Source organism: Pteronotus mesoamericanus, unplaced genomic scaffold, assembly GCF_021234165.1.
Source record: "Pteronotus mesoamericanus isolate MK-2021 breed Mesoamerican mustached bat unplaced genomic scaffold, CSHL_Meso_final contig_50, whole genome shotgun sequence".
NCBI lineage: Eukaryota > Metazoa > Chordata > Mammalia > Chiroptera > Mormoopidae > Pteronotus > Pteronotus mesoamericanus.
The window spans coordinates 12,864,108-12,878,284 of record NW_026555186.1 but is presented as its reverse complement, the minus strand read 5'-3'; positions in this window follow the sequence as shown (position 1 = coordinate 12,878,284).

Here is a 14,177-nt window from a genome sequence, read left to right as displayed (position 1 = left end):
TGTTACCCAGGAGGCACCAAGAAACGTCTTATCCTGCTGCAGATCATGAAAGAAGAAGACAGGTGAACAACCTCATCTGTAGATGGGCAGCTGCATGCAGCCCCTGCAGCTGAAGGACCCTGGGAGGCACCGCCTTCTGGAAAAGACAGACACAGGCTCGGAGAATCAAGATATCCAGACAGTGCAACATATTTTGATTATCCTGACTTATGCGATTATTCCTTTCAAGCCACATCAAGATGAAGTGTCCACATTATTTGACATTCCAAAGAGGGAAAAAAAATGAAGGATATGCAATGGAACAAATATTTCAGATTTTTAATGTTTGGGCTGACTTTTAAAAAAACTTTGATTTGATTCATTAGGTCAGTTATAGCAGTTAAATCACTGTGTATGATTAGACACAGCTTGGTCTAATGTCCTTGTACCAATCACAGCATGTTGAGTGCTGTACCAGAGGGAAAAATTAAAATAATTAGTGGGAGGAAACTTTGTCACAGTGCTTTACCAATGAACTCTCCCCTCTTTCCTCCTACAAATGAATTTTTTTTTCCTTGCAAGTACCTGTATTTCTAGAAGATAAACATGAAAAATATTCTACATACGTGTCTTATTTCATTGAGACTGCTCTAACAAAATACCATAAACTATGTGGATTACACACAAAATAAATTTATTTCTCACAGTTCTGGAGGCTAGAAGTCCAAGATTAAGGTACCAGAAAAGTTAGTGCTTAGTGATGCCCTACTTCCTGTTCAGACACCCGTCCTCTCACTGTGTCTCCACAAGGTGCAAGAGAGCCTTTTGCGGTTTCTTTCATAAAGGCATTTATCTCATCATCGGGACTCCACCCTCAGGACCTAAACACCTTCCAAAGTTTCTGCCCCCTAATATCACCACATTGGAGTTAGGTGTTCAGCATATGAATGGGGAGGGGTGGGGGACAACAACATTCGATCTATAGCACTGTGGAATTCCCCTGACCATACACTTTTCTACACACAAAATTTATTGGGGGAAATGGCTCTGTTTTTGACAGGGTAAGATGAAGTTTAAGTTGAAGTTATAATTGATAGAATGTTAAGGCCCTGGGCCCACTCTGGAGGGCTGGTTAGAGCCAATTCTCTCATTTCACCTCCATTCTTCTCCCACCTCCTTGGTTCGGGTGCAAGGATCTAGTTCCCCAGAGTCCTGGATTTGCCAAGGCAGCAAAAATTCCCAACATGTATTTCTACTGTTGCTCGCCAGGCCCCTGCGAGATCTCAGCCAAGGGTGGGGCAACTAGCAGACCCCTGTTATCCTTTAGAAAGAACCTCCCAAGCCAAAACTTGAAATGAAACCCAAAGGCAATCTCTCCTCTCACACTTTACACACCACTTGCATCTCCTAGATTTAGTTTCAGTCTTTTGTTCTAAGTAATAGAAATCACTGAAGAAAGCAGAGACATTGGGGGGAAAACTAGACTTTACGGTGTGGTGGCAAGGAAAGCTCTTGTTTCAGCGGCCCCGGGGGAGGTTCCCACCATTGCGTGCAGCGGCATCTCCAGACTCGTCACCGTCACGCGCTATTTGTGCCAACAATGTTTATGTACAAAAAGATGTTCCGTTATGCTGTGGCTCATTTAATACCAAAACACATTTCAAGAACAATTGGTGGATTTTGCTCTGAACAGTGTTGTTGTTGTCGTTGTTTCCATTGCTGCTTTGTTTTTTGTCATTTTTAAATAAAATCAATTATTTGGGAGACTCCACAGATAAATTTTGGAAATGCCAAATTTTTTGCCAGGAGACATCTATCTAGATGTTCATATAATCAAACATATTACTAATAGTTAACTATCTCCTAGGTGTTTTGTACCAAGTGTCACCAAATAATTACATACATGCTCTTACCCCAAACTTAGGAGTAGGGTGTATGTCCCCAATTTTTAAATGAGGGAGTAGAGGCAGAAGCCCATGCCTCTGAAGATGCATTCTGGGCCTGGGAGTGAACTCCCATGCAAGAACGAGGTGGGCAGAAAAAGCAAAAGGAGAGCAAGAGGGTGCAAAAGAAAGAATGGGAAGAGTCCCACTCCAGGGATGACACCTCAATGTACTTTCATGGGGGGAGTGAGAGGGGCTGGGCTTTGTAGTGGTACCAGCCACACCCCCAAATTGACAGTAGAAGGCTGGGGGGTGCCAGGGAGGGGCAGTGGGTATGGCAAGAACTGCCTTAGAGAAATGGTTGCAGGCAGTGACAGAGGGGCAGGCAACAGCGGGTGGAAATGTGCTAACCACACATGTTCAGCTTATGACAATAGAAGCAATAAAGCCTGCTTTGCTGTGCTTTGGTATTTTATAGTTGACTGGTATAGGGCACTAAGAATTTTAAATCTCTCAGTTTGACATATTCTTGCCTCCTGAACCCTGCCTTTGTGGGCGTGCTTTTCCTTCTGGGGCTATGAAGAGAAGAGGGGTCAGTGGCTGTGCAGAGGCTCTTTCCCCATGTGTGTGGCTGTTATGGGTTTTTAAGGGTTGGGCTTAAGACCAGCTGTCATATTTGATGGAAAATGACCAGTGGAATAAAGACATGCCTGACAACCTGCACACCCCACCCAAAATCTTTGCACGAGGTCTCTACAAAATATAATCTCTGGGCTTAGAAGTTTAAAACATGACCTCTTTAAATGAATAGTTCCTGTAGTTTTGCCTAAATAAAGGGATACGTGTGTGAGCAGATTCACAAAGCTTAAATGCAATAACTAAAAAGCAGTGAAATGCTTTTTCTAGTCTAAACTGAAGAAACGTGAGGTGTTTGTCAGGCTGTGGTGGTCTCGGTGAACTCTGAACATATGAGGCTCTTACGGGGAATTGAGGCAACCAGTGGCCCAGGTTGCCCCTCCCCCTGCAGACATCTGTTTCTCTGTCACTAAAGGCACTTTTATGCAGGAGACAAAAGCATTACCAGGACACCAGACACATTTAGCAAACAGAGTTGGCTGGTTACAGAAAGTACAGTCAGTCTCATAAATCTTCATTTCTTTTCATCTACACGGAAGGATCAGAGTAAATGTCTGTGTTAGGGATAGTCACCTGGAAAATGAAGGCAGAAGCAGTACTAGGCACCCAGGACCTGCGATGCTAATGCCGGTCACTGCAGGAGGTTTGCAGTGAACGCAGTCTTAACTCCTGTCCAGTCCCTCTGTTCTCCCCATAACCATACGGATACATGAGATTCTGGACCTCTTGCTGCTTCAAGGGACACCCTCAAGAGGGGAATCACTTACCACATAAGAATTTGAACTCAAAGAGTAAGACCAGTCAAAGAAACTCAACAAAGGAGAGGCTGCTGATGCTGGGGGTTTCTAGACTTGATTTTGGTTCTTGCTACATAGACCTTCCAAGGCCTTTTCATGATGCCTACATCCAAGTGCCGTAGGAATGTGTGCCTGATCACGGAAGTGGTGGAGAACTGAGCAACCGGCATATGCGCGTCTGGAAGTTGAACCCACTTGCCCCACCTCACCATGCTTCACTACCCTTATCTCATTCTTTGTTGGCTGTGGCCTTGGAGAGGAAGCAGAGTACCTACAGAAAGACCAGGAGCTCTGAAAAATGCCTAAGGAGACAGTTCTGGTTTATAGCTTAAGTTTTAGCATAAACGTTTTTCTCATGGAAGCAGGATAATGACCTTTTATCATCAGTGCACTCACTCCTCATCGCAGTGTATTTACTGAGCATTTACTATACACCAGGCCATGAGATATATGCATTTCTCTGATCCATAGTGCCCCTCTTCCTAAGAACAAGTCCCACCAGACCCTGAGCAAGAGGAGGAACCCTAGGGGTCCCCTCACATGTCAACCTCTCCCCATGTGCCCTTCAACAAACAATCCAATGTGCTCCTTGAATCCTTGCCTACTGAGAGATCAAAAAAGGAGTAAATTCTGACATGACACTTGGCAGCAAGATTGAGAACCCCTTCAAATTAGATAAATCCAGTTTGATGTAATTTTAAATAAACAAAATAACAAAAAAAGGAGAAATAAAGCACAAGTCTTCTGATCAAATTTCCTAAATTTACAATAAGGCTCAACGATTTGACTTGATCTGCCCAAGGTTATAGGGAGTCATAGAGTTGGATTAAAACCTTCCTCCACAAGCAATTGACATTCCAATGAAAATATAAACTGAGAAATGAGATGAACCCCTGGCTCTCGCACCGTAGTAGACACTGGGATCAGCCAAGGGCCTGTGAAAACACACTCAGAGCTCTGATTTGACAGCTCTAGTTGGGGCGTGATCATATGCCTTTCTCAATTCCCGGGTGATGCTGATGGCGCTGGTGGGAGATCCCACTCTAAGAACCAGTGGTGTTGTCCCTTTAGCTTGGCCACGTGGCAACTGTATAGCCCTCTAAGCTCTAGACATCCCAGTGACGAAAGGAATGCCTGCAGAAGCAGTGGCCAGTGAGTCTCTAGGGGCTCAAGGACTTTCAGATATTTCTTGATCCTGTTATTGTTCATTTAGAAATGAGGATGGCTGAAGTCTCTGGGTCCAAGACACTGAATTTTAGAAAAAACAATTCTCCCTGCTACATTTAGGGCTTTAGTCTTTAGCTGTGTGGTTTGCTTTTTTTTTTTTTTCCCCTTCCAATCAGTGTCAGCTCATTTTGGGCAGTATTGCATCCTCTAAATCACCCTTAAGCGATGGTGAAGTTTCAAATATCTTTTGTTTCCAGCACCCTGGAATATTTAACTAATGGTTTTCCAGATCAAAGGCAGTCCCCTGCATTTTGTTTATTTACAATGTTTCAAAGGCTGCAGCTCCAAGGCCAAGGCTTATTGTGGGCACACACCTGGACTTTTTCCACCCTCTGCTACCTGGAGGTTAATTGAAACAAACATCTTGGAAAGGTAAAAGTCACCAGAGGCAACGCAGAGAAATGAGCCGCCAGCCGACTGCACCACTACTGGATTCAAATAGCAAAGCCTGAAACTGAGGCTGCCTTCCCAGATGTGTCTGAGGGACGGGCCATCCACGCAGGTCTGGGTTTCCTTTTGGGGGGATAGACTGCACCACATTTGCAGTGTTATTAACATTTTGTTTGGATATAATTTCAAAAATAGAGAAAAAGTTTTAAAAATAGAACAAGAATACCTGTACAACCTTTACTCAGATTCAACCATTGTTACCGTTTTCTCCATCTGCTTGGTCATTTGTTCTCTCTGTCCCTCTCTGTATATGTATGTGTATGTGTGTGTATTTTGTAAACCACTTGAGAGCAGCTTGCATACATCATGCCTCTTACTCATAATAGCAACTGTTTTTACATAACCATAGTACAGCTACCCACTGGAGTGAATTTAAGTGATATAATCCTTTTATCTAGTCCATTGTCTGTTGTCCAGTTTTGACAATTGACCCAATAAGGTCTTTTGTGACATTTCCCCTCCAGTAAAGGGTGCAGTCTGGGATCATTTCTTTTTTGTTGAATTTATTGGAATGACATTGGTTCACAAAGCCATACAGATTTCATTTGTGCAACTCAACAAAACATCATCTGAACAATGCATTGTGTGCCCATCGCCCCAGAAACGCCTCTTTCCATCCCCATTTACCCCCACTTGGCCCACCTCATCTATCCACCCCTCTTCCTCTCAGCTATCAATTGTTTTTCTGTGTCTGTGTAACATGCATATGATTTTTGCTTAATCCCATTACCTTCTTTCATCCAGTCCCTCAACCCCCTTTCCTCTAACAGCTGTCAGTCTGTTCCATGTATCCATGCCTCTGTTTCTATTTTGTTCATCAGTTTATTTTGTTCATTAGATTCCACGTATAAGTGGCAAGAAACAGAAACTTGACTTGAATTAGCATAAGCCAAACATCAATTCAATTGGATGACAGAATCCAAGGAAAGGTTAAACAACCATCCCCTAAGGGGATAGGTGCCCGTCAATTCCAGGACAGCAGATCTCCAGATGCAGATGTTATCAGGCTTTCTCAGTTTTAGGACCTTGTCTTTGTCTTTGCTTCTCTCAGTGGGGCACTGTGACCCCAGTGCTTTCTCCTAATGGAAGGAACCATGATACCCACAGTGACCTTGGCTTACTTACATGGTTCAGTTTACACCATAGGGGAATTCCAATTCAAAAACCCTGGGGAAGAAACTCAGCATGTCCTGACATGAATCAGGTTTCCATTCTTAGATTAATCAAGAGGGCCATGGAGACAAGCTCATAAAAGAACAGGACGGCTTCTGAGCTGATGAGTGGAGACAAAAGAGGAGAGGCCAGAGGAGGGGTGGCAGACCATCCAGTACACATCTCCATAGACACCATAGTCGTCGGTTGATTTCCTGCTCACTCTTCTCAGGTGCTGCAAAATGAGTTATGTTCTCTTCTAATTGATGCCCGAATATAAAATTTCCACAAAACCATATTATATTCCAAACCAGATTTCATGGGTAGTAGCATTTGAAGTATCTAGAGTAGCAACCAGCATCACTTGCTTGTATAACATTTGGCGTCTTCACTGTGGCATTAAAAGTAGTAAAAGACCACTGGGAGGGAGGGGGAGTTTCAGGCTAGTCCCAAATCTTTGTGACTTGGGCAATTGTTCTGACCTTGTGAACCTTAGGCTGGCTTTAAAGTCACTTCCTATTCTGACAACCCATGACTGTGTGGTCTGTGTTCAAGCAGAGTTATTATTTTGACAACTTTGGTCTTGCTTTCACGTAGACCTAGGCCAGTCATGACTGGTGGTGAACACAGATGAGCTGAGCCCAATGGTGGTGTAAACCTTTTCCTTCCCTATTATCTTGTCCCCACAGTCAACTCCCTTTTGGCATGCTTTTGACATTCTTCTTGTTCAGACCCAAACTATGGCTCCTGTTCCACCCACAAATTTCAAATTACCACATAAAAAGTGCCCAGCATGAGGCTGGAATGCTAGTCTCCTCCACCAAAGTAGAAGCCACTTCCCTCATCATCCTAAGAATAGCCCCACTACACATAGACAACCTTGTGTTCCCAGACTTCACCATCACCAGCTACGGTAGTCTTAACAGCAGCCACTCCTACTACCAGCTGGTAGGGTTTCTCAGTGAATCCAGGTTATGGAACCTACAGGAAGTGGGTGCTGGGTTACAGAGCTAGGTAACTCGTGCTTATTATGAATGTGTCGTGTTCCTAGGAGTATGAACGTGCCTGGAAAGTGGATCTGAGACTAAACTATCAGTTCCACCATGAGGGATGGGCTTAGTGATTCTGGGGACCTGCCAGAAACACAGCTGTACAGGCAAGCCACAGTGACCTAATCTCCCCAAATATGAGCTGGTCTTCTCTAGCTGCAATGGGGGAGTTCTAGTTGAAGAGTGTGAGAGGGAGTTTGAGTGTAGGGAAAAGGTATGTGAATATTTGTGGATAAGGGAGGGGAGAGGGAGATGACCATGTTAAAGAAAAAGAGAAAGAAATATGCACTATGATTACAGGGACAGGCTGTGTGAGCTGATGGTGAGCATCGCTGGAGTCAGGGAAAAGAGAAAAGGAAGCAGAGAAGACTATATGAATGGTAAACAAAATCAAAAGAAGGCAGTATACCCTTGGAAGGAACAAGAAGCAGCAGAAAAGGGGATGGACCACTTTTGTCCAAAGGCAGTGAGTCATGTTTCATTTTCAGAAAAGTGACCAGTAAAAAGAAATAGCTGGTAAAGAGAGTTTTAAAATATCTGGTTATTTTCAAGGAGGAATTAGTGAGATATTGAGTCCTCATTGTGACAAGGTTTTTCTGGGTGATAAGTGTACAAGCTCGCATTTCTTCTTCACCACATCACTCCTTGAGACTTAATGGTGGACAGTCTGGTGGTATTCCTTCCATTCCCTTAGTTGACCTACTATGTGCTAAGCTCAGTAGTAGATGCAGGGGCTACAATGATGGTGGAGCCATTGCAGCCCAGCCTAGGAGAAGAATAAAGACAGACATTGAACAGATGAAGACAGGAGAGCAAGGTACATGCTATATATGGCATATGAGTAAGAGTGACCTGTGTCCATGGCCTATAGGAACCCAAGGAAAAGCAGCTAAATCACACTGGGAGACAGAGGATATGTGGAATTAACTAGGACCATGGCATCACCAAAGCATGTACATGGGATGGTGACATGTGGAGTTTGAGGAGATGGTTGGGATCCCAGCTAATCCCTAAATGGGTGGTTATGAACATCAGGCTCAATGCAAAGTAGACACAACCATGAAGAAAGCCATTCCATGGCCTGGGATGCTCATCTCAACCCTTTACCCCTACTGATTCCTTTATACCTCTGTGACCAGCTCAAATACACCCCTCAGAGAAGAGGGACCTACTCCCAAGCCAGCTCGATCCCCCAGTGCACAGTCCAAGAACACCCACGCCTCTCCTCAGCTATTTCAATTCTGATTCCATTCACTGGGAAATCAGTTGATGATCTAGTGTTCTCTCCTCGCTTCCTTTCCTTATTCCCTCCTGTTGGTTTTTCTTAATCCTGGACAGATTTCCAGCATAAATGACAACTGAAAGCAAAGAAATGTCATCAAATCTTTAGTTTATTTTACCCATCTTTTCTTTTCTTTTTCTTTTTTTTTTTTTTGGACAATTAGAAAATTATTAAGGTATTGGGTTGGCCAAAAGGTCCGTTTAGTTTTTTCCATAACATAAAAGACACATTTTTCATTTTCACCAAAAACTTTATTGATTTGGATATTTTGAGTATGTTAGCTATCTCCTCCATGGTATAACATTGATTGTTCTCAATTAATATCTCAATTTCATTGCTATCAGCTTCAACTCGTCTACCCAACCATGGAGCTCCATCCAGCATGAAATTTTGCAAACCACTTTTGACACATTTGATCAGTCACAGCATCTTCTCCATACACTACACAAATCTTGTTTTGTGTTTCAGTTGTGTTTTTACCTGTCTTGAAATAATTCACCAGTTTTGATAAATGTTTTTAAAAATGCATACTGATATGACAGCTGTCACAATACAGCCTAACAAAACTGTTCTGAATGAAGTTCAAGACAACTAAGTGCTATTTGAGACATCTTACAGAAAAAACCAAATGAACTTGTTGGCCAATCCAGTATTATTGAAAGCATGTTTTTCTAGCACTTTTGAACTATAATTTAAGAATGCTATCCCAAGAAAAATATACAATTGAAACTTTTAGACAACAAACTTCAAACTTTTATATTTGTATATATTTCTTTATATCAAAACTAAACCGAATATTCAAACTAAAATGATAGAGCATGTAAATTCTATAACTTGGTTATCAATCACTCTAATAATACATATAATTGACTCAATAAAATGTGGACATTTTAGAAGGAGGTGGAATAAACTATAATAATTTATGAATTACTTAAATCAACTTGTTTAGAACATCCAAAATTTAGTTCAAAAGCTGGAAAGCAACTCCTATAAAATTGGACTCTTTCACTCAATTGAGTAAGTCCATTAAATAATGAGTGCTGTGTGTTCTCCCAAAGAATTCAACTTTCCCCTTTATCTTTGTGCTAATTTTGCATCCATCATGTTGTTGGGTGAGACGTAGAAAAGTCACAGTGACTCTGGCCAAATGTGTGATCTTGTCGTCCCCCTGCCCCTGCACATCATTTCAGAGTTTCCCTACAGGTAGTAGGACATCAAGAGGCAGAGTCCTGATATAGACTTACTCAACAGCAACTTGTTGCAAAAGGGAAGTGCCAAACTAAGCTGTGCACCTTTCTGAGGACTTGAATGATAACAGTCTCATGAAAAAAAAAAACAACCCAGAGTGAAAAGCAGAACCCAGGACAACTGCTCCAAAGAGCAACTCTTGTCATCTCTTGGTCAAAGACACATTACAAGGCCATCTGAGCATGAATATAACCAAAGCAAATTTTTCTTCAGAGGTGTTAAACCATGACAATATTCCAATTATAATACAAGAAGATAAATCTTCATTATCAAGACAGACTGAATGACCTTGGGTTAGCACTGTATCAGTTTCTACAACTGTCCCACCCTGGGCTTGCTCCAAAGTTCCAGGGTTTTAATTAGTTTACATATAGTCTCCCAAAGTAAGTTATTTCTCATTTTACACTCAAATGAATAAGCTTTACTGTATGTTTCCATCACAACAAAGTAAGCCATAATGAAAATTTCCCTTTGAGTCTAAATAGTATGGGATTATAACAGCTCATTCAAAAGTGAGTCATTTGGACTCTGTCTACAGGTTGTAGCTAACCCACACATTTGACAAGAAAGAATATTGTGTTTTCTTGTGCTTACCGATCTGTTAACAATACACACTACCATATTTTCGCCATGTATAATGCGCAGTTTTTTGCCCAAATTTTTGAGGGAGAAATAAAAGAGTGCATTATACATGGGTATAATGATTACATACCTTGGGTATAAAAATGGGTATAATAATCCCGTGCATAATGCACACAAAACGTGGGTGCACATTACACATGGGAGCACATTTTCAAAAGCAAAGCATTCAGAAGTAGTAGTATCCTACATGGACAGTGGATGCAAAGGCCTGAGGTAGCAATCTTCTGAGAACCCAAGAAACGGGGAAGTGGGTGCTTACACTAATGAGAAACTTTAGCTCAATGGTCACCGCCGCTCTTTACAATGTATCATCAAGGCAGGCTGTCCTCTTCCCATATACCATACAGTGAAGTCACAAATACAACTGAGGGGAGGAATCCCATGGATTGGAGAAATGTACAGTAAAAGTATTGTGAAAAAACATTAAGTACCTCTATCTTAGTGAAACCTATTTGAGAATCTAAGCACCCTCTCCAGTTAACATTTTTGTCCACTTGCAGATTGGGTGCTGATACATAGATCAGCTTCCAGGGAGACACGTTGAATGGAATTTCTGCTTAGTATTCAAATTCCAAGGAAGGAATGCTGGGTTGGGAATACTCATGATTCTGTAGACAGCCATTCGGGAGAGAGGTCGGGCTTACTCACTGCGGCAGCCTGTGTCTCCTGGCCTCCAGATGCATGGACTTTGAAATTAAATAAATACCAGTCATCTCTCCTGTTTAAGTGTTCTCAGTCACGGTAATAAATGATTTCCTGATTCAGTGTGCCAAAATCAGAACAATCAGAGGCTTTTTAATGAGCACAAGTGGGGAAAATGCAGAGGGCCAGGCTAAAAGCTTTATGAGGGTGAGGTGGTGGGAGCAAACCCACTGGGACATATGACCACTTCAGTCATGGTGAGCACTCTCTCCTGAGCAAGTGACAGCACTTTGGAAAGACTCTACCTAGATATATGTCTTTAGGCTGTTGTCCCTGGTTTTGCTGCTTGAGAATTTGCCTTATAGGTAAACTTTGACAAAGCAGAAGGACTGACTCAAGGAAACAAAAAGGTGAAACTGCTTGTCCAGAGTGGGATCAAATCTGTAGCTGGATTCCATCCATCGGTGCTATTAATTCAAAGGACCCACTGCATCTGAGACTGGACTATCTGAGACAGCTCTCCTTCCATTGTTCTCTGAACCACAGTCCAGGGGCTTAAGAAGGAACCAGATGAAACAGGGAGAGACGTTTAAGTAGAAAAACCCATTTTATTTAAAACTTCATTTTTTAAACTGAAGGAATTTGTGTCTAGGTTTAAAGACAGTTGATCCGATGAGTCAGAGGTTCCGCGTTGGCCTCCTCTGAGGGCTTGGGGAAGTCTGCGTGCCCGCAGAGGACGCAGCTGATAAAACAGAGGCAGCTGCTGACCCGACATCAATGGTACTTTCAGTTGACTCGGATGGAATAGAAATGTTCCATTTGCGTGGAATTCTCTACGTGCCCCAGGCTTCAACAGTGTTCCGGTTCCTCAGCAGCAACACCTGTGCCTGTTTTTAAATCTAAGAAAATCTTCAGGCTGCCCGTGTGCAGATCTCATTCTATCCTTTTTTCATGTGATGTCCACTCTGCAGGCAGATGTTACAAATGAGCAAACTGGATGACCAGCAGAGAGTGAGCTGCAGCTAGAGGTGATGCTTTAGTGCAGAAAAGAAGAGCTTCCTGCCCTGAGGCACGGTCCCCACCACCCCCACCACTCCCCAAGCAGTAAATTAGGAGGCGGAGTAGTCAGGCAGCTGAGTGTCGGTAATCACCAGGAGAAATATGTTCCCCACAACAAGCTCTGAGATGATGCATGGAACAATTGAGGACAGATGTTGACTGTTGTGTGAAATGTTATACAATGGATTCAATTATTGAGCTTTCTCGTCATCCTTAATCACACAAGCCATCCTTGAAGAGCATGTATGCCTCTTTTCAGTCCAGAAATTGCTGAGTGATGTCTGGATTAGAGGGGTGGATGAGACCAGATGCCTCTGTATAATGAGGAAAAGAATGTGGCTTTCTTCCTAAAACGACCCCACAAGAATAACTGGAGGTTACTTTATTAGAAAGTTCGGTGTGAAACAGGAAAAACTGTTTTTGCTCAACACACACACAACACACATGCACATACCCTATTCAAATATCTGTTTTTAAGTATTATAATTAATTAGGAGAGTAGATTTCACTCACAGCAGCTTAGTTGAGATATTTATTTATAATGAGCATTTTCCCCTCTATGAAGCTAGAAATACTGAGAGTGTGGCGATGAACAACCCCTCTATCTCCAGCTCCCAAAGTGTTGACACAGATGTTTGGCCAATCATTCATAGCAAAGAGCTATTCCCATAAAGGCTCAGATTAGTTGGAATTGGCACACATTTCTTTCTTCTGTGAGCCTCAGTTGATTATAGATGATGTTTTGTTAGAGTGTATCCATGCAACCTCATAAATGATGTAAAACCCAAGAAAAACAAAGACTCTGTGCCAAAACCAAATTAAATACACATCAGAAAAATGCAAGCTTGATTTTGGTTCAGGTACCATAATGCTTGCCTTGGTCTATTGTTGCTAAAACCTTCAGGAAAGCTATAAAAAGCTACGCTGACATTAATATCAATTTAAAGTTGATGTGGTTGCCAACATTTATTCAGCATGAAGTTTAGCTGGCACAACCTAGTATCATCTCCAGCACAACCTATAGAGGCAGCAATTGCAGCCTCCAAAAGCGATGAAAAATGGCTGGTGCAGAAAAGACGAGGAAAAGTCTTCTTATCTGGGTGAGTGCACCGCAACTGCCACCATTTCTCCTGTAAGCCACACAGACGTGTTAGGAGTTGGATGCAGAGCTTGTTCTCTGGGTAAACAGTTTCAGAGTCTCTTGCTGCCCCTCCTTCCTTTCTCCTTCCCTCTGTGCCCCGAAAGGTACATCCAGTCCTCACATAGGTCCATAGAAACCCATGTCGAATTACATAAGGTTACTTCTGGAGCTTCTTGGGGATCTGACCTACTCTGTCTTGTTTCCCTGCTATCCACAATGCTGGGAATGCAGTCCAGGAAAACCAGAGCAAAGCCAAAGCCTGGCTGAGCATTGAGTACTCAACCAGGAAGGAGGCCATTCATTTACCATTATATAAGGCATGCATCAACTTGTTAAATGCCTGCTACTGGGAAGGATCTGGCCAGGTGCAGGGGAGAAAAGAAGATCAGGATGTGAAATGAGGGCATAAACTTTGCCCATAAACATGGGGGCCAGATAGCAAAGTCACAGCAGGAAAGCAGATGGATACTTTAGAAAATTGAAACTCCTGGATATTAGGCAGGCTGACAACCACTTACCTTGGCAAGAAAATAACTGATACCAAGTGAGCAGAGAAAAGGATGAATGCTCTTCCTGTATCGGAAAGGTTAAGCTAGTAACATTGTGTGAGTACAGAGGACCCATGCTTGTGACTGGAACCCATTCTACAGCTGTGATCACTGCTCATCACAAGGGTGCTTCTTCTGCAGAAGGTGTGGATGTTGACCACCCTCATGCTCTTACCTTGAAACTTTTATTCACATGACAATGTGGCACCTCCCACAATCTTATGCTCTCTCTTCTATTTCACAAATGCTACTAAAGATGTTTCCACACAGAGTAACTTGGCCCACTACCTCCAACACTTTTACTGTGACATACCTCTCTATGTGTCACTCTTGCCAAGGAACAAGAGTGACATGGTCTTTTCTTTTAAACAGAATGTGTAAGGAAGTGGAGAGAGGGGAATAAGCAACAAACACTCTTTGTGGTTGTACATCTCCTGCTGAG